The 27,717-nt window shown below is 42.9% G+C and overlaps 1 long non-coding RNA gene across 2 annotated transcripts; it reads left to right on the top strand.

Moving 5' to 3' along the window:
• The first annotated feature begins 1,982 nt into the window (after positions 1–1,982).
• On the top strand, positions 1,983–27,717 carry LOC146254740 (uncharacterized). Of its 2 annotated transcripts, none has more exons than XR_014731526.1 (4): positions 1,983–2,079; positions 2,410–2,513; positions 5,438–5,523; positions 27,080–27,717. It is a non-coding gene; the product is annotated as an uncharacterized LOC146254740 (long non-coding RNA). The 2 variants fall into 2 exon arrangements; XR_014731527.1 differs by having other exon boundaries at positions 2,407–2,513.

Below are 27,717 nucleotides of genomic sequence, written 5' to 3'. Positions count from 1 at the left end.
TAAAAAGTAAACGTAAAAGGATTTAATTCCCAAGGATGTCAGACAGGTGTGGAAAGTCAGTTGTTATAGTCAGTTATTAGACAGTTACATTTTGTGACGCTGGAACACACCAACAGTACAGTATCTGCACAGTTCTCAACATTCTTAACTAATATCAGCAAAACACCTACAATTCAAAACATACAAAACAAAGACACTAATACTGATTGTGCCATGGTGGTGCATGTATATGTCACGGTCTCGACTGTGCCTCGAGTTATTCCGCTCGTGTTTTCCTCTTCCATTGTGTTTCCAGTCCTCCCCTGTCGGTCTCTGTGTACGCATGAGGATAGGCTTGGCTCCAGGCTCCTGTGATTCCAGTACACGTCTTCTGCACCACCTGACCAACTTTCACACCTGTGGCTCATCATCACCCTGCAGCGTAGGTACCCTGGTTCTCCATCCACTCACCGCCAGATCGTTTGTTTTGTGTTCATGCTTCCTCTCCCCAGTTCCCACCTGCCTGCCTTCCCTGCTTAGCCTCTTGTCCTGCCTTCCTCAGTCCCCTACCCTGTCATTAAATACCTCTGATTTGATCCTGTCATCCTGTGTTGCTTTGTACTGCATCTCGGTCTACTCGTAAACCCATGGCAATTTAGCTAATCAGCCATCCTCCAATAACATTATAGAAAAGGCAAGTGGCAAATTGTGATGGCCACTGATTGGATGTTATCAGAAAGTATCATTATCAGAAAGTGGGCGGGACAATCTCAGACTACTTTTGAAGCGATGAAGCGCAGATTTATTTGAGGTTTCTTGCAGAACAGAATGAAAGCAACCTGTGAATATTGTTTTCATTCTTTTGACTTCTTCCCTAATGTACTTTCCTGCCTTACAACCTGACAAGTCCTTTGATATTAGCAATGACACAGTGGCACCACAGTACACCAGCTGTAGTTCTTCATTTCTGCATTTCCCTTTATCTCTTCACCCCTGGATGAGGACACCCTGGCATAATGTACCAACAGATTTTGGGAAATCACATTGGCTTTGCTCCAGAGGAGAAAACACAGTAGTCTTTTCAGTTTCCTCCAACAATTGCTATCACTGCATTTCGGGATTTTTGTAATATTTTGAAATTCAATACCAATAGGCATACATGTCCGTATTACACAATGGGTACTTACCACACATCAGTTTCTCCACTTCAAATGATACATAAAAAAATATATGGTTTGTCAAGATTGTCTATACCAAAAATAAACTAATGCTGGGGACACACTATACAATGTTTTAAATCTTATAAGATTGTGAGACTGTGAGAGACCACAAACATGAGGACAAAAAATCCTAGATTTAGCCGTTTTGCTCCTACAGTGTGTGGTCACTTTTAACACACCTCACACCAAGGGAACATCTGATAAAATCTGCGGAACCATCAAGATAATCGGGACAGATGTTACCTAGAATTGTCGGAAGGGCCAAAATCGGTCCGATTATCCTGTGGTGTGTCCCCAGCATAAAGTGTGGAACATGATCATCTAACTGTTTACACCTGATTATGCCTGATTATCTGTCTGGGTGTGCTGCCACAGTTACACATGAACAGGCGAGTTCAACAATTTGCAGTTCAATAACAGGTAGTTCTACTCAGGCAAAGGTTAGCTTTTATTTGTTTTTGACCAGTAAAGTGTTACATATGGGTGTTGAGTGCAAGATTCATAGGTCAATGAGTGTCAGCATGGTGTGTCTTATCTGTGTTTCCATCCCACATGTTCAGAGGGATCAGTAGGGTAACCTGGGTACACTGCCTGCTTGACTCTGTGCAAGCAGATGGTCAGATGGTCTGACAAATGTGAAAATGAACACAGTCTGACACGTGTATAAAGGCAGGAGGAAATATGGCGTGTTTGTGTTTGTTTGTGGCGGTGGTGTGGTATTATCGGTGCAGTGTTGGGCGATCAAAGGTCTAAGTTGAGGTTCAATTAGCATTCAAGCAGGTGGATGTCGCGCAGTAAAACATCCAGACATGTTCGCTCACTCAATCAGAAATACCGTTGACGATGTCAGTCTGTGAACGCCTGAATTCTTATTTGACCAGTAAGACTGTCACCATTTTCTCTATTTCGCAATATTCCACTATTTTACTTCACTTGTCTTGGGTTAGTGTAGGTTTATAAGGTTAGTTATGTTATTATGTGTATTTAGAGGTTTAGTATATTGTATTGAATATTGTATATTAGAAGGTTTACTACATTTTTGCTTATCATAGATGTAATCTATGTTCTGTGTACTTATATGTTATGTTGTGTCAGGTTGCTTTGCGTTGTCTTGTCCTAAGAATTTCAGTGCCCAGTCTGACCCGGTGTTGTTCTGTGCATCTGACAATAAAAGACTTGAACTCGAACGCCATGTTCTCTTTCACAGAAGCAAACGACGGAGACTTGTGAAGGAGGAGAGGACGCAAGTAAGCTACGGTCACAGCCACGGAGATACAGCCTGGACATGTGCTTGGTCATCCGTGCTCAGTGCAGGTTCGGTCCTTCATGCCCTGAAAACCAACCCAGTCACAGACAGAATGAGAGCATGTCTAGGGGGGCCACACATCTGACAACACTTTCCATCTGCATCTGGCTAACACTGTATTTAATTAACCCTTTGTCCAAACCACAGTGCTGGCTTAACTGGAAACACATTACTGGTTTGAGAAAAGAGATCTTGAAGAAAGGAAACAAAACAAAACACAAGAAGCTCCTGTGATGCAGTTCAACTTTAGGTCTTAAATATGTCATGTAAGGGTTGATATTGACTGTGCTGGATTCATACACCAGGTAATAAATTACAGTTTTGTAGTCCTCCAGAGCCACTGCAGGGCTTGAAGGAACAGGAAAATATTTTTTTTTTTTTACAGTACAATTGAAATTTGAAGCTTATTGCACAGCCATCCCCTTTTTTTAATCCTGATTTAACAAAAGATGTAATTCTGAACTGGCCATTTGAAAAAAATATTCCTTCGGAACACCACATTGATTTAAAGGTCTTTTACGCCCCCTAGTGGTCTTGTCACACAAACGTCTAACAAAAATCTGTCACAGTACAACATAGTGAATATGTATTACGTATGCACGCCTTGATCAAAACTTTTTTACTAAAACTGTCCCCGTGTTAATGACTGAGTGAAGACATGCCTTCCTTTGAAGCGTTTGAACAAGCTGTCTGATAATCCGTTTGAGATGCCAGACAAGCATGGAAACAACGATACTTGGCACAGCTCTTCAGTGGCACTGTCTATGTCAAACATCGATCTCACTTGGCAAATGCAGCCTACTGGGGAATTGAATCAACACAGAGCAGCACGCAGATCATGTCGTTGTGGACGCAGACGTTGACACGCGCACGTTCTCCTACCCTCACGCTCGGCTACAATGCAGGCATAGACACCAGAGTATCTCTCTGTGTGTGTGTGTGAGTGTGTGTTTGTGACTCAGTGGGTCTCAGTCACTGCTTGGTTTCTCCCAGGTGGGTTGGGTTGAGAAACATGCCCTGAGGGGCTTGCAGCGCGTAGCCCAGGCAGGATCCAACAGGCTGGCTCACCGCGGAGGCCGAAGGGCAGGCGGGGGGAGGCCGTAGCAGCCGTCAACTTAATTACCCCTCGCACGCCGCCAAGCGCCACGCTGACGACGCCATTACCCGTGAAGTTTGACGAAAGCCAGAGCTTGCTTCCTGTGTCTCTCCCCCCTGCCAAAACACCTCGAGAGATCTTCACAACATGAACAAAGTTGGAGTCGTAGGAGTTTGGAAACAAAGTGGCCTTCTGTATTGTTCCATTTACACGTAGTCATTTAGCAGACGCTCTTATCCAGAGCGACTTACAGTAAGTACAGGGAGATTCCCCCCGAGGCAAGTAGGGTGAAGTGCCTTGCCCAAGGACACAACATCATTTTGGCACAGCCAGGAATCGAACTGGCGACCGTCAGATGACTAGCCCGATTCCCTAACCGCTCAGCCACCTGACTCCTATTGTTCAGTCAGGCTGGAGGATGACAAATGTTTACAATAGTGCCATTAATTATGATTGGCTGGCTGGGTTGGGTCTCTGAGCATAGTCTGCAACATCCTGACAAGAACATTGACGATTGCTTATCACAGCCCAGGGAGTACGACATGGCATATCTCCTTCCCAACCAGACGCCTATAGTCCAGAGGGTGGATTTATCAAATTTGTCAAAAATATCTCTCAACCCCTTTGACTTCAAAAGACAGCACCTGTCGAGAGAGAAAACAAGGAATGGCAGGGAATCAATGATGTATGAGGTACCGAATATCTTGTACAAACTAGTACAAACTTAAATGATGATGAATCATGTTTTAATAAACTCTCCCATGGGTGTTAGAGTATAATCAGATCCAGTAAAAAAAAGTATAAACTTGTGAAGTACAAACTTCTAATGAAGCAGATGGATAGAGGAGACATTGAAGAAAACAATGAAGAAAGCTGTTATGTGCAACCACAGGGATTGACCATATGTTCTACTCGTGCGACAACAAATGTGTTTGTCAATCTCATCACCTCATTGGTTTTATTAAGCCCGATGGGCTACATAGTTACATTAAATCGAGGGAGAATAGCCTCTTTCTAAATTAAAATGTTACTATCAAAGTCATCATAGAGACTTGAGTGGAATCATTTCCCCAAACCTTCTTTTTTGCGTTTCTCAGGAGCGAGTTAGAAAGGCCATCCAAAAAACATTGTTGGACAGTTACTGCAGTACTGCATCTCCCTGTATGGACAGATTATTACGTCATCTATGTCTCATCAGGTACATACAGCGTGATAGACATTTGAAAGGTGTTAAGGGGGGGCTAGACTAGTGGCCAGGCAGGCAGGCGGGCGGGCGGGCAGGCAGGCAGGCGTTTTCAACAATGACCTGGCGATTCCTGGTAAACCAGGGTTGATACTATATACTGCAAGGCTGGTGAGGCAGGTGTTTGAACTGAGTGAGGATTGATGTCACTGAGACTGGAGCCAAGCCTAGCACACATACATGCACAGACAATAATAACCAGGAGAGTGAGTGGGAGAGAGAGAGGCAGGGAGAGACACAGAAAGAGACATAAAGAGAGAGACTGGTTGCCGCTAGGAGGCGGAAGCGAAGGCGCGTGATAAAAGGATCAGTCTGGTTATCTATGACCACTGCGCTGACTGCCTTCACGAAATCGAAACAAAACAACCCGACACAGCGCTTTCGTGGGAACAGCCCAAGCTGGGAATCGGCGCCGGTTGCGTTTATAACCACTGTCGAAATATTATTACAGAAGAAGCCGCCTGTGCATCTTGGAGCGTATTGCTCACTTTGAGAAAAAAAAACATGTTGAAGCTAAGGGGCATGTTGGGGCTATACATTTGCTACCAATTTAGTTCTTACATCTTAGATTTCACCCTCCTCTTCCTCTCCAGCCACCAAATGAGCTACTGCCACAGCGAATGACCTCCAGGAAAAACAGACACTGAACTACATGACCCCAATAATCAAAATGGAGAAGGTAATAAATAAATAGCGTTCATGGACCGTATTCAACAGTATACCAAAAGGAAAGGGGAAAAGGAGAACACAGGGTCCCCGACTTCTCCCTTTGTGGTCTTTTGAACTGTTAAACTGTTTCTGGTCAACCTTTTCACAGAGACCTGTTATTAACCAACTGTGTTATGAATAGCCATTCAAAATGGAGGTTGTTCACATAAACTTTGAGGCTGGTGGTTTGCTGGGCAGACTGGGTGGGTTTTTCACAGGGGAACGAGTGCCGGGTTGTGTTTGACAAGAACTTGTATTTGCTCACAAACCCAACCTGTGCTGGAAGAGCATTTGGCCTACTGTAGGTTTAGTGGTAACGTTTCCTGGCAACTGATAATGGGTCAGTTAGATCTCTTAGACCTACAGTAGACATTATGATCATGTCAAGAGGTTCAATGAGATGCTTTCAGTTATCCTAATACATTGACCCAAGAGCACTCTGAGCATCTCTGAGTCTATTGCTCGCTTTGAAAAACCCATGAAAGCCATGCGGCATGTTATTGGTGTAGGAGGTATAGGAATCCTATGTCAACACTAGAAGTGTTGACATAAAAGGCTTTTCATTTCAATTTTCCATACTGAATGTTTCAGACATATACATAATAAAAAGAATTCATAATAATAAAATCCCAGTTTTAAACATCTGATGAAAATACATTTTCCTTCCTTCAAATCCACTTAGGGAACAACCACATGGGGTAAGAATGCAGCTTGCTGAGAACATCCTCACTATTTATAGCTTTTTGTTGCTAAAAACATACTTCTCTGTCATTCTCAATTGCTGGTGTTCTGTCATACCACCAGCCTTTTGCACAACAATACAAGCAAATATATCAGATGAGGTGTCACCCTGGAAGTATTTAGTTGTCCTCTCCCGGCACGATGATTCCACTGTGGTCTCTTTAGTGACAAAGACTCAGCCGACGCGCTTTTGAAGCCGCTGCCAACATTCCCTCCCTCAGAGCCGAGACGCGACCTGACTGACACGCCACATCCTCCCAGAGCCAAACGCTGCCCTTTCGCCGGCAGCAGAGGGGGCCAAATGTCACGGAATCGGGATGCGATCGTCTGGATTTTCCAAGAGCAACCTCCCCTTTGCGCACGCACACACATACACACACACACACACACACAGGTATGCGCTGTTCATACGTGCTGGCACACACACCTTCTTGCCAGAGGGGTTTGCGTCCTTTTCATTCCTCCTCGGACGCATAATAAGCTTTCCCGCTCCCCCCCCACGCCTTCTGAAGATGGCATGAGCCACTGTGCTTAGGAGCCACTGTGGAAAAGGCTATTAACAAGGGAGCATCAGAGAAGACCGTGTAGCTCAGAGCACATCCTTCAAATATAGCGACAGATGTTTACGCGGCTGCTGTCTCAAAGAGCAGCGAGATCAGACGCGTGACATGTGGCTTTTGATGGGGGAGCCCAAAATGGATGCCATGGTGTCATCTCCACGTTGGGAACATCTGGTCCATCCAGTTGGTATTTCCACTCACTTTATATGGATGCTTAATTCCGTGTGGGGGGGTTGAATCTTAAATTCACGGAGCAGAGGCCAGGCAGAATCGACATCACTTGAACATGACAGAGAGTTTTATTTTAGGCGTTTGTGTTAACTGTTGGACACTTTTCCATGTTTGAGGGGTGAATACACAAGACTATGAGATCATCTCAAATTTGAAAGAACTACCCCCTGCCACCTCCGTCAAAGGATTCAGCGTTACTTTTTAACGCTTTGTCTAATTCCACTTGGAGATCAGAAGTAATCAAAACAGCACTAAAATCAACAGAGATGAAGGGAAAAGGACAAAAACTAGAACTAGGCAGCCGGCTTTTTCATCCAATCTCATTCCGTTCAATTTCAGGACAAGGGCCCTCAGAGCGACCTCTTGTGGTGAGAAGCACTTAAATGGAGGATTAGATCTCTTCTCCTTTGGTGTCTGCAAGACAGTCATGCATGCTCCCATGGCTTTTTATGGGACAGAGAGACGTTCCCTATTATTAGGGTGTAATAGGAGGAAGAGGGGAGACACCCACCCATGGTGATCATGGCCACAGCACCGAGTGGGCCCACTAATGAGGAAGAGATAAGATGGGGTGAAGGGAGAGAAAAACAGACACAGAGTCAACACAATTGACTGTAAACCATCACGCGTGCACACACACGTCAAGTCTTTCAGTCAGTCTACACACACACACACACATACACACACACACACAATCTGTCTTGTATAAGAACACAATTCACAAATGGAAAAGATGCTGCATCCTTTTGGGAAAGGCCTTGGGATATCTGTACCTCGTAGAGCGAGGTTTTATTGTCATTCTTTTCTGCTCTTTCATGACCCAAACAAATTGGTTCTTTTTAAGTGCAGTATCTGGCCCATAAACTGTCTACAAATCCCAAAGCAGAATAAGCAGACGTTTCTAATTGTCTAGGTAGCTAGTGTGTCTGTGCGTGTGTGTGTGTGTGTGTGTGGTGTGTGTGTGTGTGTGTGTGTGTGTGTGTGTGTGTGTGTGTGTGTGTGAAAACGAGAGAGAGAGAGAGAGAGAGAGAGAGAGAGAGAGAGAGAGAGAGAGAGATAGGGGCAAGAATGTAGTGGTGTGTGTGTATGTGTGTGTGCATGCCTCCAGTCATTGCCTTTTTAATCTTTAGGTGATGGCTATTTTCTGTATTACATCCAAGTACCTCCCTAATACAGTTCTAAGGCAACTCTTTGTTTACTTGTTTAGACTAGGGAGTAAACAGTTATTTGAACTTTTAACCTTCAATGTTCACTATCAGGACAAAAGATACTTTAAATACGATGTACTATATACAGTATACATTCTGGGAAATGAACCTAAATCACAGCACACTTTCACTAGTAAGGGGAGACAATCCTTTCATGAAATTGGTATAATTTTTTAAAGGCTCCAAAAATCCCTTTTTAACCATAGAAACAGTTTGTATCAGCTTCCTTTTTTTGGATTACAACTCCTCAGAGGCATTCATCCCTTTCCCCCCTCTGTTTTCATATTCTTTTGCGGTGTGTAATTGCCAGTGAACGCTCTCACAGGTTTCCTTTTGTCTGGGGTCATGCCTAGTGTATTGTCATTTTTCATTCACAACTTCAAACGATTCAATCGTTAAAATTGGTAAAGAGCATAGCGGCAGAAACAAAGGTAACTAGAGCTGTTTTCACAGTAGTTCCCTATTGGGTTGGTCTAACCACATCAGCGGCACATGGGAAAGGCAGCTCAAATAGAGAGAGAGACAGATAGAGAGAGACAGAAGGAGAGAGACCGATACACACAGAGAGAGAGAGCATGGAGAGAGCATGTGGTGGATGAAGGTAGATTATCTGAATTGTTGAACTCACGTCAGATGAACCACCTCCCAGGTTTAATGAGGGAACATTAGAGGCCATGTAACGCCACAGAGAAACACCTTTGACCTTTACTGAAATCTTTACTGAGTCTTCAACATACAACTTAAGTAGTAATATGCTGACATTGATTAACATTATATTTAACCCCACTGAATATAAGCATTTTAAAACAATTGTAAATGTGTTAGTGAACAAACCAACCGTTTCGTTTATATTAGCATTTTCTGTCTTTGACTGCATTTATTTCCAACTCCATTTTACCGACAACATTTTGAGGTCAATACTGTACATCAAATCCCCTACACATTCTGTTGGGAAAGAAAAGTAAGTGGTTATGTAAAGGTTCTGGATGATAGTCAGTGGAAGAAAAAGCATTTCATTTTCTTGTTTTCAAACCGTAGATTACAAGTCCTGGTCCATTTACACCATAAACAACCATGAACCACTGAAGTCACCAGACTTCACCTAATCAAGACTGGGTTCAATTCCCGTGCCCAGATTGGACACCATAACCATATCTGTAGCAACACTGTGCAATACCCAGCATGACTGCTTGGGCTCGATGGATCTATTGCAGCAGTAGATCATAAAATCTTGACCATATTTCCATGCCACCATGCGTCATCTTTCACAACCTATAAAACCTTTGGTTACCTGTGCACTGTACACAGCACATGAGCACCTTTCTGTTCGCAATAAGTGAAATTGTTGCTTCCCTAAATGGACTGGCTAACCCTTTCCTTGCTGTAGAAGCTTTGTGGAAAGACAAAGCAGATGAAGGAGAAAAAGACGAATGAAACCGCAACGATGACACTCCAAGAACTGTACTCTTACATACACAGACTCCCGGACGTGGGTCGAGATTATACACTGCCTTGTGCTTTATCTACGCAAATAAGCATATCAAGTTTATAAAAAGTAGGAACAGAGACATTGAGATAAGCAATCTGACCTTTTCATTCAACATTGTGGACGGGGTCTGTTAGTGTGAACGTCATGATAGCAGGTGTGAGAAAGGATAAGTTATTAGATATGTGACAGGCACCAGCCCGTTTTGCATTGTAGCTCTTGTAGTTCTTGTTAAATACATGTATATAGGTACATATCAGAAGCAACATCTACAAAAGAGCTGACTGACGAGTGGACAAAAATACATAACAAGAAAATAAGACCATTGCCACTGGAGGAAATTGGTCATAAAAAAACTGTCACCTTACAGTATATCATCAAAGTAGGGCAGGATGTTATTCACATTATTTTCCAAAACTTTCTGCCCAACTCCTAAAAGGTTCCTCTCATGTAATATAGTGTTCTAAATGTTGATCAAGAATCTAAAAGAGTCTTCAGAAGTTGAGTACTATGCAAAGACACAGCTTAATTATAATCTTATCGGGAAGGTACCATCTTTTATGAGCGTTTCAACATAACTCTGTCTAAATGTTTATCTGGACAAATCAAGAAAATGCAAAAATTAACCTTTCCCACTTCAAAGAAGCGTTGAAGTGTCAAACACAATGAGATGGAGATTGATTTCCTTTTGTAGACACTTTACTGTAAACTATAGCTTTGTTCATGTGTCCAATGTGATCTTATTGAAGCACATTCAGCACTATCCATACATAGAAGTTACACTGCCCTGAGGTCATCAACGGTTTGATGGTCATTATATTGAGATACTTGAAATATTTGAGAGAACTAAAGGGGATAGACTGCCATGTTTATTTACACACTTCAAAATATCCATTTCAATCTGACCCAAAAAATTGCTATCACTGTTCTTCGCTTTAGCACAATTTGATGAATTTGAGTAGGCTACCCAAAACCCTTCAGATGACTATCAGACAGATCATTTGACCTGTAATGCGATCTGTATAAACACCTTGTGTCTTGTCTGAAAATAGCGCGCAAGAATCAGATAAACCGAAGTCAAACATGTTGCTCATAGACTTGAGGTGGGTTTAGGAAAGTGCATCACATGGGAGCGTGGTGCTCGTGTGGTAAACTGAGTTGCGAAGGACTGACTGCACATGTGAAGCAGGTCTGTGTGAAGAAGGGATGGGGTGAAGCGAGAAGGATCAATTTGTCTGGGGCGAATTTAGGAGAAGCAGGGGGAAGGACGTTCCTGTTGGAGTCAGATAAACGCACTTCATTTCAAAATGTGGCGAATCAGCTCGGGATTTGCATCAGTGTCGAATCGCGTGACTGCTGTGCAATGTGTCTGTGTATGTCATGTGTGTATGTTGGCATGTGTGCGTGTGTGTGATTCAGGAACTAGGGATTCTGCATGGTGTCAGGTGTGGCAGGCCGCTAGACTAAGGAATGGGAAGGCGTCTATTTAGTGAGACAAAATTAGCCTGGACCTGGGCCAATCACAGCATGGGTGCATCTGATGTGGTATGAACATCCCAAAACACTGTCTGCTTTCTTTCTCTAATAGAATGATGGACGTCTAACAACGGCCAGCCTTTGACTAATGCACAATATCAAATATAACTGAGTGTGACTACTTGTTATGACCCTTGGTTCAGACATGATGGAATATTCCATTGTTGCATCTTTCACTTTGCCTGTGACAAATGTATAATAGTGTTTAGTCAAATCTGTTTGAAAGAAGAAAAGAGCAGGCATTGGTTGACATCGTTTTTATTGTATGTATTGTTGCTGTTGTTACTTTCTTTTTAGACTTTGTGTGGATGTGTACTGTCAGTGTTTTGCATGCTTGACTTGATGTCATATGTGTGTGTGTGTGTGTGTAGGGGTGTAGGTGTGTAGGTGTGTGTGTAGGTGTGTGTGTATGTACTGCATGTCTTTGTCTCTGCATTTGTATATTCTCGGTCACCCTCTCTGAGGCACTGGGTCGGCCTTTACCCTGCTGTGCTGACATTGTACTGGATGGTTCTATCAAAGGGATGGCACAGTCAGTTCTAGGGGGTCAACTCTAAGTCACTCACTTGAACACAATCCATTCCTTCCCAGCTTGAGGCTTGCCCTTTGGGGCAGTAAACCAAACTTCTTGCGCAAACACTCCCCCCAAAAAAAGACACAAAAGACAGTCAGGTAAAACTCATCCTTTAATTCATGATGGGTGTTTTCCAAAAGGTCCCTCATAGTGGTATTTTGCAAAAAAACGTGCCTTTTTTCATTACTTTAATTGATGGCTGTTTAAACTGCTTATTTTATATTTTAGAATTGGTATCTGCTCCAAAACTGTTCCCTAAGCCTTAAAAAAAATAGATACTTAAAAAAATATACTTAAAAAAAAGATTGTTAAATTTTTTTGAACAAATGATAGTATATCCATAATAAACTGTTGATCGTAATTCAGCCAATGGCAAAACTATGCCCTCATTTTTTTATTGGCAAGTACTGTCACTGAAAGGTTGGTGTCATTTCACATAAGATTAGCTAGATGAATGCTTTGTAAATAGTCATAGTTATAATACAAATGAGGGTTATGATGTCTTCCGTATGCCAATACTGCTGTTAATCCAATTTTTGTCTTCAGTGTTTCCCTATGGCTGGAAATTCCCAAAGCCTCTTGGTTACTCCATCTTTAGCTTTCTTGCCTCACTTGTGCTTCCTGTGCCCAACCTGGATGAATGTTGTCACTGACAAGAAGTTCTTCCTCTGTTCTTGTTGCCCCACCCAAAAACCTAGTTTGAAGTTGTGGGTGTGGAAGAACAGGTGAAAGTCAGGGTCGATCTCTGATTGATTATCTGGGTGGGCAGCTGCTAACTCAACAGATAATCCATTATGTTCTTGCATTCACATTTCACTCCTCCCCAAACAGGAGCTGTTAACTCAAACAATGGGTTCACGATGAGTTTATGGAAGTGCAGAAGTGGCTAGTTTGTGCTAAATGACATCATCCGAGTCAAGGGTGAGTCTGGAACTTTCCAAACAATAGAACCAATCGTGAGATTCTGCCTGACCTACTCATATTGATAGTCAGTTCTTTAGAAAGGGTTGTGTCAAGAGGAAAAGAGGCTTTAGTGTTGGGTGTTGGCTGTGGTTTGGAGGGTTTGCTCAAACACTAGTGCTGAAGGACAGCGCCTACTTCTTTCAAAACATTTTTTTTTTTTTTATCTTGACGTATGCCTTCAAGTTCTTGGAATTCAGTGAAATGACATGCCATAAATCTTGCAATACGGGCAAAAAGTGGCCTTTAAAGTAAACAATGAACACTGACAATAGTGAACAGACTCATGGAATATCAGCAAAATTGTTAACAAGGTGAGATTTTTTTTCAGAGAGCATCATTCAACAAGCACAACCTCTTCCTTGTAAATCACATTTTAAGTCATGCAAGTTTGTACACTGCTAAAAGGTTTTCCAGTTGTACTATAAGCTGGCTGGTGTTCAGAGAAAAACCTGCTTTTAGGTGGAGTCCTACGTGCAACTGGGGCACTGTCCAAATCCAAAATACCGCTCCACTTGTTTGTGAAGGCAATGTTACGCACAGGAGTTTTAACAAACACCGTGGGAGACATTCTCACAGAGGGTCATGCTCTATAATTTGCTTTCCTGGAGGGCTGCTTTGTGATATACCATTGTTTTTTTGTTTTTTTTACTTTCATGTTCCAAAGCGTAATCATTTTTTTCAATATGATTACATTAGTATACCAGAGACGAACTAATTGCGTCTCTCCCACGCTCCCTTGAACCTTTTGGAACGGCGTTCTTATCAAAGCCAAACACTCCAAACTACAACTGTGGATTCTAGATCAACATCAAGAATGCAGTGATTGAGGCTGTATATCACTGGTGGCAAAACATCAAAACCTTCGTTCTAATGGCTTATTATATGAGATGTAATGCAGAACAAAATTACAGTACAATCTTGATATGATTAGCTAACAAAGGGCAAGAAATGTTTGCATGGATGTATGGATCTTCTGTTGGCATTCAGTATACTATCCATCCCCATCAAATGCTGCTTTAGTTGTAAGCTGTTTGAAAGTAGCTCAATTTACATTTACATTTATGCATTTAGCAGACACTTTTATCCAAAGCGACTTCCAAGAGAGAGCTTTACAAAAGAGCATAGGTCACTGATCATAACAACGAGGTAGCCCCAAACATTGCAAGCAGCCAAAACATGAAGCGTACATTGTGAAAAATTCAACAAGTGCCAAAGGGAAGACCCATAAGAGCATGCAGTTATACAAGTTACAAATTAAAACATGAAACCCAAAGTTTTTCGTGTTAATATGTACAAAACTGGTACAACATTTTAGTGTTAATATGTACACTACACAAAGGGTACCCCAGGATGGTACACCTGGCCTGCTTCCGAGCTACTCCCCCTTTGGTATCTCCCCAACTCAGCCCTCTCAACAGGTAGTTGGTTTGCATCCAGCAAACCACCCCTCCCCCTCGCCCTCATCTCCTCCTCCATGCCTTAGCCTGGCTGCTCCGTGCAACAATCCCACAGCTTTCAGATTTCCATGTTTAATGCCAAACAACAAAGACTTTTCCATTGCCGTCCTGGGAAAGTCAGTTGTTATCTGGGTTTTAGCTATAGAATTGCGTGAACAGGTTTGTGAAATACCAGCGGATAGCTGCTAGAAATTAGATGTTCTTTTTCAGCGTGCTTGTTTTTCTGTTTGACATTTTGTGTCATAGTCATAAAGCAGCAGTAGAAAGATTGTCCAACCATCTGCCATCGTCCATTATTTACCAGCTTTGCCCATCTATTGATGCCTCTTACTAAAGTTACTGGTCCTTTGACATAAGCAAGCCCCTCACTACCTCTCAGTCTCTCAGTAAGTTGCATCTCTCACTGAAATAAATGCTAGTCATCCCACACACTCACCTACGAGATGTGGATCCATACAAGCAATGTCATCGGAAGTCAACATTTTTGGGCAGCTGGTTGTGTGAGTGAGCGACTTGTTGGATTGGTGTACTTTGTGAGAGGCAGCGCAGATAGGCAGCAGCTGAACACTATTGGAAGATTGCCTTCAGACGATGACGTGTGCAAAGCCTTGCGACCATATTGGGAGCTTCCATTCGAGAGGAGATGACATTGACGTTCGTCGAGAAATTCCCTGGTGATGCCTGACATGATTGGGCAGTCTTCCAGAGGAAGGGGGGGGGGGGGGATGACGAGGTCTCGTCCTTGACTCTTTCTGTGTGATGGATTGTGCTGTAGTACTGTGTCACACTCATTAAAGGTTCAAAAGATAATTATAGCACTCAATTACCCATCTGCCCATCATCATGGATGGGCTGGGTGAATCCCTCAGTGTTATTTCCACCCTTAATGGCTGAAAGTTGCCAGTAACCGGACATATACATATCCCGTTAGAGCTGAGCACTCAGTGAAACTCAAACCCCGCTTTTCTTATTAGTTACGACGGGATATCCTCATGTCAGTTAGTTTCCAACTTTACAAAGAACCCTCCAATAAATCTGAATGCAAAACTTTGCCTGAACTCTAATAACTGAAAGAAAAGAGGTTGAATTATGTCATTTGAAATGTTCCCAGCATTGTTGACCGAAGCGGCCTCTGTGCACTGTAAGGTGGAGAGAGAGGTGCCAACCAGGAGGGAGGCGAGGAGTCAGGCAGGCAGGCAGGCAGACATACGGGCAGACCCACCCCTGGAGCTTCACTTCCTGAAGGGTGGGAAACCCGTCGGCACAGTGGAATATCCTCAGGATCCCGCTCTCTCTCCTACCTGATGGGCACCTACAGCTTCAGGCAACACTTTTACGGTGAGAGCCCCATGTTAAGCAACTTACAACGGTGCTATTTTTGGGTGGCCAAATTGGGCCGGGCATTGAAATCTGCAACCGAAATAACTCCATAAACTTTTAGTGGGAAAGTTTAATACCTATGGGGCTCTTGTGTGGTCTCAGTTTCATTAAAAAGACCTCATTTTCCACTCGAGCTCTGGAAACTAGCTCCATGGTAACCTATACGCGCAAGGAGTTCCTGGTTCCCTGGGCAAGGTTTCTTGAGAGGTTTGGCGTTTTGGCTGGAAGACCCCTGGAGAATCCCTCCTCTGGCAGCATCCTCTCTATGAGGGCTTGCTTATAAAGAGTCCTTGAGCTCCCCTACCCCTTACCATACCATACCATACTTCTTCCCCTCCTACCTATCCATGCACTCTGGTCCTAGCATGTGTACTCATTAGTGTACCTGTGTGCCACCTATCAGATTTTAGTAAACACTTAGTCCCATAAAAAAACTCACATTATTAAACATTATTTACCACCGCTGTACAGTGTTTGTTTATTTCGCATATCACCGGTAGCCAGGCTCTGCCCTCTTACGTACTTCCGCTCAATTTGGATTTTGCTTCTGTAGTAGGTCTGGGAGCTTGACTTTGAAGTCGGTTTCCAGAAACAAATTTTTTGTAGGTCCAATCAGCGAACAGAGGGAGTGGCTGAGAACGATGACGTTAATGTCGTGCACTGGTTTGAGTAGTTCAGTAATGGCGGCGGAGAAAGATGCAAGCGAAGCTATTCTGCGGTTGTGGCAACTCTGCCGAATATCCATAGGTTAAAGCCGGAGCAAGAACATTCCTTGCTGAGTTTTGTTGGTGGCCATGATGTTGTGGCCCTCCTCCCCACGGGGTTCGGGAAAAGTTTGATTTTCCAGCTACCGCAGCTAGCTCCGTTACAGTAGTGGTGAAGGAGTTGGCTAAGGCGAACGCTTGCGATTGGTTATGGCAAATCAGAGTGGCTCTGGGCGGATCCAATTGTTTTAAACTTCAACAGAGGACCCGCCTTCAAGGAAGTTAACGTTTGTCAATGGAGAGATCCCGGACCCTCTGTACAAATGAAATGTACGAGGGTCTGGTAAGGACCAGGCTATATCACCGGATGTCAAAATGTTAAAATTAGTCCACACCCAAGTACATGAGTGAGATCAATCGTTGCATTGGCTGACAATCTTTCATGTGGTGACAAAAGGTGATGAGACTTCCTCAGCACAATGTTGTGCAAAAGCAAAACAGAAGAACAAAGGTGATATTGTACAGAGAATAACAGGACGTGATGTTCCCTAATCACACTAAACCCATAATTGCTAGCTGACAAGTGCTGGTGTATTTAGATTAAGGAGTGCGGTCTGATTTTAATAACAGTCGGTGATATATAAATCCATCAGATAAAAATATACTCTGTGATGCCGAAATAAATGTTGTGCCATTTTCAAACTGTAGAGCAACGAGACTTGTCGTAGCATGTTCAGTCTAAAAACTGAACACAAGTAAAATAGCAAATGTGAGGCTTCTTATCTTAACCCACATCTTGACTTTTTGGCACTTTCCCTCAGTAGAATTAAATAATTACAGGTTCCACCTTTACTGTACTCCATTACGAGATTCAAACTGAATGCACTTCATCACCTTTCGAAACAAAAAGGGTCTAGCCACACTTGTTCACGAGGAGAAAAGATCCTACTGTGTGCTATTACAGGAACATTAAGAACTATTTCTCACCACTGTCTAATGCCTATAGTACAGGGAATGTCACCATATTGCCCTGTGATATTATACAAATTCCAACAAGAGGACTCATCCAAAGATAACGTTTTTCCCTATGTGGTCCTGCGAGATCCGGTGAAATTACAAATTGTTTGTTCTAGACCTAATGGCAGACCAAGCCTTTAACATGTGCCAGGGTCGAATACAAATGAGTTCAAATGTAACCATTCAAACCAACCAGGCTGTAAAGAGGCTCCCCTTGCTCCCCAGGCCCAAGCTTTAACAGTCTTTGCACAAATGATGATTTCACAGGAAACTGGAATCCTCTCCACACCCACTGGTTCAAGTGCTTCCAGTATTTTTGACTTCCTCTTACTCGGTCATTGTGTACATACAGCAAAATGAAACGTGTCCTTGCCCAAGCAGGGAGAGTCCTCTGACTTATGAATGGACGTTTTTTTTTCTTTGTTCTCATTGGCTTTACAATATTTTCTTCATCCATTCCCGAAGCCCACGTATAAATAGATTTTGAAGGTTTCAGTGGCGTTGGTTGCCTTGATTTGGAGTATGACCTCAGTTCTCCCGCATTGAAACCATCTAATGAGATATTGAGACCAGGAGGAATATTCTAATGCTAAACCAGACCTGTGCCTCATACATTCCGGGCCCTTCAACATGCATTTGTTTCGATCGCCCTCATGCAAAATCCAGAGAAAGAGTGGGCAAGAAAAAAAGATGCGTTTTTCTATTTTTGAATCGAGCCGTTTCCCTGTCGGCGATGCTAACTATCTTGGTCCCTGATTTGTTAAACAGTCCCTCAGACACCAACCTTGAAAGTCCACCATTGGTGGATGAGAGCCACAAACACAGCCAGACTCTAGCCTTCATGATACATAGGCTCCCAATAACTACATGGAGCACAGATAAGGCATATCTACTAGTTACGATTTTTTTTTAAACCCAGAAGGCATTTTCTAAAAGCTTTGTTGATAAATTCAATTCCTTAGTGTATGTAAAAGTTGTCCATTTTCAGTTATCCTTGCCCAAGAGTTCCTGCTGACTTCCTGCGCAAAATCAGACTGTAGGGGGTGTAGATATGCAACACAGGGAGACCAATGTTCTGTATGTTTCAGTTCCTTTTATCCTCAAAGGCATTTTCTGCCAGTCATGCTACTGCGATTGTCAGCCTTCATCAAATCATGTCCCCCTTAAAAGTGAATATCAGTATGCATAAAATGTGTGCAATATTAACAAATTTTGCCTCTCCTCACCCCCAACTTCATTCCTGGAAGGGAAGATGATTCATGATGACATGCCAAGAATATTTGCTCCAAGCGCTTCAAGGTACGAAATCTTGGCTCAACATCCTGACGTGGGCTTAGGTTGCACTAATTCCTATACATATATTCATAAAGGCCTTTGTATTTGGCTGACAGGCTATATACTATGACTTCTCAAACGGTTGGGTGATGATACCCTGAGGGCTTTACTCCTGCTGGGGGTTAGGGGGGTGCCAGGACAATTAGCATCCACACTGTCAAGCCTGCATTGTGTAATACATGAACCCCGTTTTCAGAAGTGGAAACCAGAAAACCAGTTTTCAGAAGAAAAACACCAACGCAGCTCCTCCCACAATTCGTCTGCCTGATCGTTGAAAACAAGCCGTGCGTTTCCACGTTTAAATGAGAATTCTCATTTGCAACGAGCATTGCGAATCTCGGATGTGAATGTTATGTTCATGGAGAATAGGCTGAGATTAAATGTTCATGTCTTAAATGAACCACAAGAAAACAATGGTGTAACTGTTCAAAAATATTGTGTTATTGCAAGGACTTGCAATAGAACGGACACCTGTCTTACTTAGTAACTGGAAGATCCTTCAGTGGATGTCATGTCTCCCTTCACCTTACATCATGGTTGATGAATCACTCAGCAGGAACAATGCTAATACAGTGGTCTCAGGTGAGTTGTTGCGCAAAGATGCTCTAGGTAAACATCAAACAGGATGTGAGCATAGTTAGGTGTCTTACGTAAGGCATGACACGTGACGCAGACATGGGAAGGGGATCATTAGCAGGGCTCTCAAGTCTTCAGATTGGCTTTCTACTCTGTATAACTCAAGACAACTTCCATCTCAGTATGCCTGCGCCTCGTCCGTTAATTGTATATGGCGGGACGAGTTATTCCTTATTTCTCAGCGTGAGAAATGGTTGAAATGCACAAGTCTCACGGCAAATGCGTGAGACTTGTGAGCCCTGATTATTAGGATTCATTGGGTCAAATATTTTTTACTAACCCTAACCCTCTTAACTCTCCTGTTGTGTGCTGGTGGAATTTTACCGTTTAACAAGTTTTCTCTGAAAAATGTTTATTTCAAAAACGTTTATTTAATCTGTCAGAAGTTACCATGACTTTGCACACACAGAGCAACAAACAAGACACATTTGGATCATTGTGTTACATCTGAACTATTGTAAACTGGGTGGGTTTCCTCCGAGTACTCCGGTTTCCCCCACCATCATAAAGACATGCATCGTATGAATGTGAATGAATGTTGGTAACGAATGTTGGCGGTGGTTGGAGGGGCGCTGATTGGCAGCCACGCTTCCGTACCACCACCGGTTTGACTGTGTCTGAATGTATGCTGGACTCTGTAAAGCGACTTTGAGTGCCTTGAAAATCGCTATATAAATAAAATGTATTATTATTATTATTATTAAATCTGTGTGGCTGGTCATTAGACATGAATTGATGAGATTGCAATCAGTCTGTAAAAATGAGTTCAGGCACACGTCCATTCATCAGATAGATGAATTACTCATCCCCTCCAGACACCCACGTGCATGTTCAAGCTTGCATGAATATGTTTCATGAGTATTACTCTTGTTTTTCTTTTTATGCAACAAACTAGTATGAGGGGATCAGATGGCTGAGCAGTTAGGAAATCGGGATATTAATCAGAAGGTTGCCGGTTTGATTCCCTGCCGTGCAAAATGAAGTTGTGTCCTTGGGCAAGGCACTTCACTACACTTGCCTCAGAGGGAATGTCCCTGTAGTTACTGTAAGTCGCTCTGGATAAGAGCGTCTGCTAAAATGACTAAATGAGTTCTGGTCAATGAGGCCTTCAGGCCATAAAAAACATTTAAATTAAGAACATAAGCTGATAGAAAAATCAAAAACAACATTACCTACTAATAACAGATTTATAATCAGCTGTAATGGGGTGGTCATTTTGGTCACATAGTATCAATTAATATCACAACAGGAGGGTTAAACATCACAGCTCAGTAACCGTGTGTTTGTGAGAAGTTATGTTCCGTAGAAGAGACGATAGAACCTCTGGAAGTTGACTTGAAAAGGAAAATATGTGGAAGGGGGACATGAGGACAGGAAGAGGAGCGATCTGTTCTTAGTTTCCCTTCTCTGTGTTATTTACATGGATGTAGCTTCTCCATTTATAGCCTCCCTGACTGCCAGGTACTGTATGTCAGGGAGGTATGATTATTTCACCCACCCCCTCCCATGACACGACACTGTCACACCTTATTCCCCAGACAGTTATGATGCAGCCAGAAAGTGCCCACCACAACAGCATGGTGCTAGGAGGCTGACATAACTTTATCTGACTAATTCCATTTTAATAAGACCTTCCAATGCTCGGTACAGGTTAAAGATGTCGATTGTCCGATCCTTTGTTGATGAAAAGAAATGCTTTGACCTTAAAATCTATAGAGGATTTGTTCAGTTGTTATATCATTGTCTCTGACAGCGTTTCATGAAAACGTTGTGAATATGGGGTGTTTTTCTACTTACAGTAAAAGGCATGTTTCCAGCTCGACACTATCCAGTTCAAAGTAATTTGACTCTAAAATGTGTTTTTTCGCATTGAACTCTTCATACACATAAACATAAATCTTGTGAGTGAACCATTAAGTTTGTGTAGAGAGGTGCTCTACGATTCATTTTACGAGGCTGATGAATTCAAATAACTACAGTCAAAACAGAACCGTTTAGCCACATAAAAATTCAAGCACAGCATAGAGAATGTGGATAGAGCAGGCTTTTGGACAAATTATAAATTGGGAATGAATAATATTTTTAAGTTTGAATACTGCGTCTTCCTTAAGTTATTCAGTGGGCAAACATAAGTTACAGTTTGTTGACAGATAAGGGGCCTCCCATCCTTGGTTAGGGTGTACTTTTCCTCTAACTCCTCACGGCTCGGACGTGAGTGAACTCTCACACACCGAAATGAGTCCTGTAGCTCACTTGATTGAATTAGTGTCTGCGTGATTGAGCAACAATACAGCTACATCACTCAGCGCTGACACAAAACAAGTGTCAAACTACTAGTCCAAATTCAGGGTTTATATGACCCCTGATATGATTAGCGAGAGATATTCCATGCACGCACCTCCATACAAAAAGACGGGTGAAGAAAGAATTCCCATCTCTTTTTCCGAGCAACGCTAGGAAGCCGTCTCACGAGTACTGGCAACTAATAAAAACGAGTGCCAAAAAGGAGGAAGGAAAAGGGGTGAAACGGAGAGAATGGGGTGGAGGGGGCTATTGAGCGGTTGCCCCATACCAAGTGAAAGTGGCATTGTTTGGGTCTTTTCGGTGGCAACAGCAGGGGTAGACTCTCAGCAAGGAGCAAATCAGGTCACGTGTCTCACCCGACCACTGAGCGAGGCCGCAGCAAAAAGGAGGCTGATGCTGAGTTTGAGAACAGCCCTCCAGGTCTTTGAAGTTAAAGAAAGACAACCTCATCGATCATTGGTTTTAAAGGCCTTTTTCACCGTCCCTTTTCCTTCACTTTCTTTTCAGTGTTTCAAGGGCCGTTTGTTTATTGTTTGAATGAACCTGTTGCAAACCTCCTCCTTCGCAGGAGAAAAAGGCCAAACACAAGCTCTCAGGCTGTCTGGATTGTTCTATTCACACCACAGAATTCAGACTGGGTATTAGTCACTGTGAGACTTAGTTTCATGTAGATACTGTACATCAACAAGTAGGCCTGAATGTAAACTGTAGTATTCTGTTAAACCCTGTTCAACGCCATCTGGACATAATAGGTACCAAACTCCAATAAAAACTCTCATTGACAGTCAGTCAACGTCAACTATCCCAAACTCTGTACACACCCAACATGTTATATACTTAGCCCTGCAATTTCTCGATGACAACTTACAAGGCATAAAGGTGAGGAGTTATTTTTAGCAACAGGGAAACATCTGACACCGTTAAAACCAGAGCGTTGGCGTGGAAAGATGTCCATCATCCTAAAAAAGGTGGTTGCTGAGGCTGCGTGCTCCAGCAGCAGGTTTAATGAAGATTGTTTAATGACGTGTTAAATGATTTACAAAACTATCCCACAATAATGGATTGCAGCTGTGATACTACCACAATATGACAAGCCTTTTAGTAGGTAAGGGCTTTACCCTAAAATGCCTTTCAGAACAATATAGATAGACTTCGCAGAGCAGATGAAAAGATGGAGAATCTATGTTTTACAGTATTCCAGCTTCAATAAAGACAATTTTAATCATCGACCTACATTCTTATCAGATTAGATGTGTTGACTGAGATTAATTAAAGTATTAATGTCAAAAAATTGCGTAGTTTTGCCTCTAATAGCTGTGAAATTACACAAGTACTCTGTAGTTTACAGAACGCAGTTCAGATCAATTCTGAATGCTGCATCAATGGCTAGATACTCCAGATTTATGAAAAAAACATTCTGTCATTAAATATCAGTTGTCAATCAAACAATGAACTTGTTGACTGTATCACAGTGTGCCCTGCATCTCAGTAGCTTCCAATGTTTACTTATTAACTATGTGTTATGTTCAGTGCAGTTTCCTTCATCCGGTAATGTGTCATAATTTATGAAATATGAAACTGTCAGGTGAGGCCCTCCTATAGGACCTTCACTTATCACTCCAGCTTTTGACTTAGTGTTCCTAGGGGCTCGTGGAAAATTCATTCATTTTGCAGTTGAGACGAGAGTTGGGGATATAAGTCCATGATCTAATACTTTCCACACTTCCTCTTTTTGAGACCCTTCTAGAGCTGCCGCCAAGAGGGATTTACTGCTTTTAGAAAGGCGAAAGTGGCACCTTAAACACCCGATAGGGCAGTCGGATGCAGGAGCTTAAATTCACGTGGGATGATTTTTCCTGCATGAACCTTTTCTCAGTCTTGGTCGGAGACTCTGACAGGCACGGTTAATTGCTGAGGTCATGTTATGGTAAACCTGAACCCCTAATCTCAAACTGGTCTGTCTCTTTCTTTTCTCTCTCTCTCTCTCTCTCTCTCTCTCTCTCTCTCTCTCTCTCTCTCTCTCTCTCTCTCTCTCACTCTCTCTCTCTCTCTCACTCTCTCTCTCTCTCTCTCACTCTCTCTCTCTCTTCCGTTTCTTCTCTTTCACGCGCACGCATTTTCTTTTCTTGTCTCTCTCTCTCTTCCCCCCACCCCTCTCTGCGTAACTTCTGTCTCTGTCTTCCTTTGATGCAAATTGGGTGGCTGAGATCAGCCAACGGTCAGAGGTAAAATGAGCTTTCACCCCCCCCCCCCCCCCTCTCTCTCTCTCTTTCTCTCTATGTCTTTGTTCCGGTATCAGTCTTCAGTGTCTGACCAATTTAACTCGGTCACTAACATTGTGGTTTACAGGAACACACACACAGGCACATGGAAAAGACCGTGGTCGCAACTCTACACTGACTGTCTTCAGCTGGCATTACCGATAACGTTAACGTTTACGCCAAAACAGCATGAGGAAAAGGAATTGAAGTGAATTCAAGCTCCTCTTTCATCTTCATTACTAAAGCAACAAAAGTAGTGTGCCCCACAGTCCTTCACTTGTCAAGGACATCCTTGGCTAAATCAGGGTGTTTTTTACTGACCTTCCAAAGGAGGGAAACTTTGGTGCAGATCTATATCTGTTGCTGTGCTACTATTATGTGCATCTGGAATATTTGGCAAGATGTGTTGGCATTGTCCAAAGATGACCCTGATAACATTTTGCTAAACTAATCTTAGAACTTACTGTGGGGGACCCAAGCAAGAACACACTTGCATGGAGCAACATATTTAGAATGCCTATGGTATGCATGTGAGAATTTTGTCACAGTTGTTGATAGTATAACTCAAACACATTCAGTTCAATACACTGGCCAAAATGTAGCAATTTTATCTACCTATCTAAATTATCTATCTATCTTTAAAGGTCCCATGACACTCACTTTAGGAGGTTATTTAACATTCATATGAGTTCCCCTTGCCTGCCTTTGGTCCCCCAGTGGCTAGAAATTTTGATGTGTGTAAACCAATACCGACACCTGGGTATTTTTCTCCGCCTTTGAGAAAATGAGAGCTCAAACGCTCGGTTTTGAAAATCCCCCTATTGTGATGTCACAATAGGAAAGGTTACCTCCTCTTTCTCTGCTTTGCCTGCACAGAGAATTTGGCCCACCAATGAAAAAATGAGCTACGACCGTGCAATCGTGACATTGGTTTTTCCTCGAGACATCATGGCTTGCAAACAACCGAAGCATGGCAGTTAGCCCCGCCTCTTTCTTCCTCATAGTAGAAAATAAATTACAAAAAATCATTCATAAATCACATTTAAAGCTACAGACACAGAAACAGCCGTCTTGAGGAAAGCTCATTGTGGGACTGATCGTAGTGGCGTAATTCTGCACCAAGGCTGAATTTTGGGAAAGAGACATCAGATACAGTATTAGGGGACCACTAAGGCCTATATAAAAGCATCCAAAAACAGCATGTCATGGGACCTTTAAGGGCTTGGGTTGAGGAATATATTTATGTAAATCCCTCAATCAAGGGGAGTAGGGCTATTCATTAGTTACTAGTTAGTTACTACCCATGAGTTACTAATTGTACAGTATGACTGTGTAAATCCTAGGCTTGCACTCCCAATCATAAACCCAGTAAACCCAATCACTTATGTGGAGATTACTATGCCCTCTCAGATTCTTGGAAGTCCTTGTTAGCTATTTTTTTTCACCGGTCATTGCAGGCCAAATATGATGAATTAAAGCCAGCTTCATTGCATTTAATGTAATTATGACAACTGCACATTACTGAACACAAATGACCGTCTTCTCAAAGATGAGTTTAAAAAACAAGGTTGTTTGACACAACCGGGATATTTTACCCGGGATATACCCCCATGGATTGACTCTTTGGAATATAATTCCCAGCCATTTGCGGGAACAATCTAAACTGCATTGAGACAACACAATCCGGGCGGGCAACAGGGGGAGGGGTTTTGGCGGTGGCGTTGTTGCAGGGAGGGGCTCCCTACGATGTTTACCTCCACGACTTCCGAGGAGCTGGAACCGAGTCGCGGCTAATCGGCCAAAGACCCCCACCGTTTGAGATGGCAGCACGTTTAAAGATAAGCGCCGGGGTCATTTGATTACGTCACCTGTCGTTAGCAGCCATGTGGGAAGAAAGGGCAGGGGGAAGGGAAGGTGGGTAACGCTGTATGTCATGTGTTTTTACTCTGTCATAGGCTACCCCGATCTGGTTGTTTCACAAACACAATGCTGTTTGGGGGGGGGTAATCAGTGTACAATTGTGCCTTAATGGCTAGCATCTGGATTTGTGGGAGAGTTCAAAACAACACAGAGAAAAACATCAGTGACTAATGTAATCAGAGGGTAAACTCCAAACTTCAACTGGCCCTGGTTTATTGCATCAATAGCCACCGTGGTATGGATGTAAAGGAAATGGGGCACTTGACAGTTTGGGCAGCTGGGCATTATGTGTGCGTGTGGGGGAAGGGGGGGGGCAACATGTTTAAGGCTTACGGCATGTCAGCACACCCCACTGCTCTCCATTGCAATCTAATTCATTCACGTCTGGCAGAAGGGATAGACTTGCTTCAGCTGTGATTTCACAGTAATTGGCATTGAAATAAGCAGTTTGGCTGGTCAGTGATAACAGAAGAACTGTTTGCAATGAGCTACATTGAAGATAAGCGTGATTCGATTTGTTGTTGTATTATGGGTACGTGCTTTATCCTGCATCTCTCTTGGCCCTCCTGACTACCCAGCAAGAAGATTTGGTGAAGTACACAGAAACAAAAATGCACACATAAACTCACTGATACACACACAGATACGCAAAAGAGGTCAACAACCTTCTAGAGAGTTCCAGAAAGGCAGTTCTTACCCTGTACTTTCACAAAGTAAAGAAATTCTGCCTTTTCTAAGTTTATCCATGACAGCGCACCGATGCATGTAATGTGTTTATCTTCCCGCTAGCCTTTCTGCTATCAAAACAAATAAATCATCATAGTTAATGTGCTAGCCGTTTATGAGCAATCCATTACTGGTGAATTGTCACTTTCATGACAATCTTCATTAGCTGTTAGTGATGCCATGGATATAAGTGGATGAATCTCTCAGTCAGTAGCATTGAAACGGGTCCTGTTAATTCCCCGGCCTGATTCGGGCCAGGTTTTTCACAGGTGTTGGCTCCAGGCTCCAGGTTTATTGCCACATACTCCATCCCTCCTGTGAAATTGACACACCTGCAACTCATCCCCTCATCAGCACCACAGTATTTCAACCCCGGTCACTCCTCACCAGTTCAATGCTTCTCCTATGTTGTTAGTACTGGCTCCTATACTATGTTTATATAACTTAGTACACTCCTAATAATTCTGTTTTCTCTCTGCCTGCTATAGACTGTGCCACATCCTCCTGTTCATCAGCCTGCCTGCCCCATCTGCCTGCCACACCGGATCTCCTTCATTCTCCTTCAACCTTATTTTCAATAAACCAGTCAACCATGCCTCCTGTGGAGTGCATTTGGGTCCACCAGCCAGTAGCCAGTTGGTCCATCTTAACAGGTCCCCGAAACCCTACCGAAGGCAATTACAGTCAACTGGCAACTTGTTGATCTCACAACCATACATTACACTCACTGTAGAGAAATTGTTTATTTGTTATACGCAGTGAAATGCATTACATTTTAGGATGTGTCATCTACCAGTGAACACATTGTAAACGACTATGGATAGCGAGTTGTGGCAAACATTTACACGTCGGGGATCCTTTCGTGCATTTATTGATGAGGGTGTGGGATAAACTCACTTTAAAATGGCGGCCCTCTGATGTGGTACATTTGCATGTCATTGGGGCTATTTACAGCTGTGGACGTGATTGTACCAGTCATCTAATCAGTATGGCACAGAGGGGGTTATAGCACCACGGTAAAGCCTGTTAGGCTACATCCCTGGCTGGGGTATTTTGTAGATGCTTGGTTTTTAATAAAGCACAGTGGTTCAGGCTGGTGGGTGGACGCCTCTGAATGCAAAAAACA

The sequence above is a fragment of the Hypomesus nipponensis genome, chromosome 16 (assembly GCF_054491055.1).
Source record: "Hypomesus nipponensis isolate SF chromosome 16, ASM5449105v1, whole genome shotgun sequence".
Taxonomy (NCBI): Eukaryota; Metazoa; Chordata; class Actinopteri; order Osmeriformes; family Osmeridae; genus Hypomesus; species Hypomesus nipponensis.
Note: the sequence above shows the minus strand (reverse complement) of the source record. Positions and strands in the feature narration are given on the sequence as shown.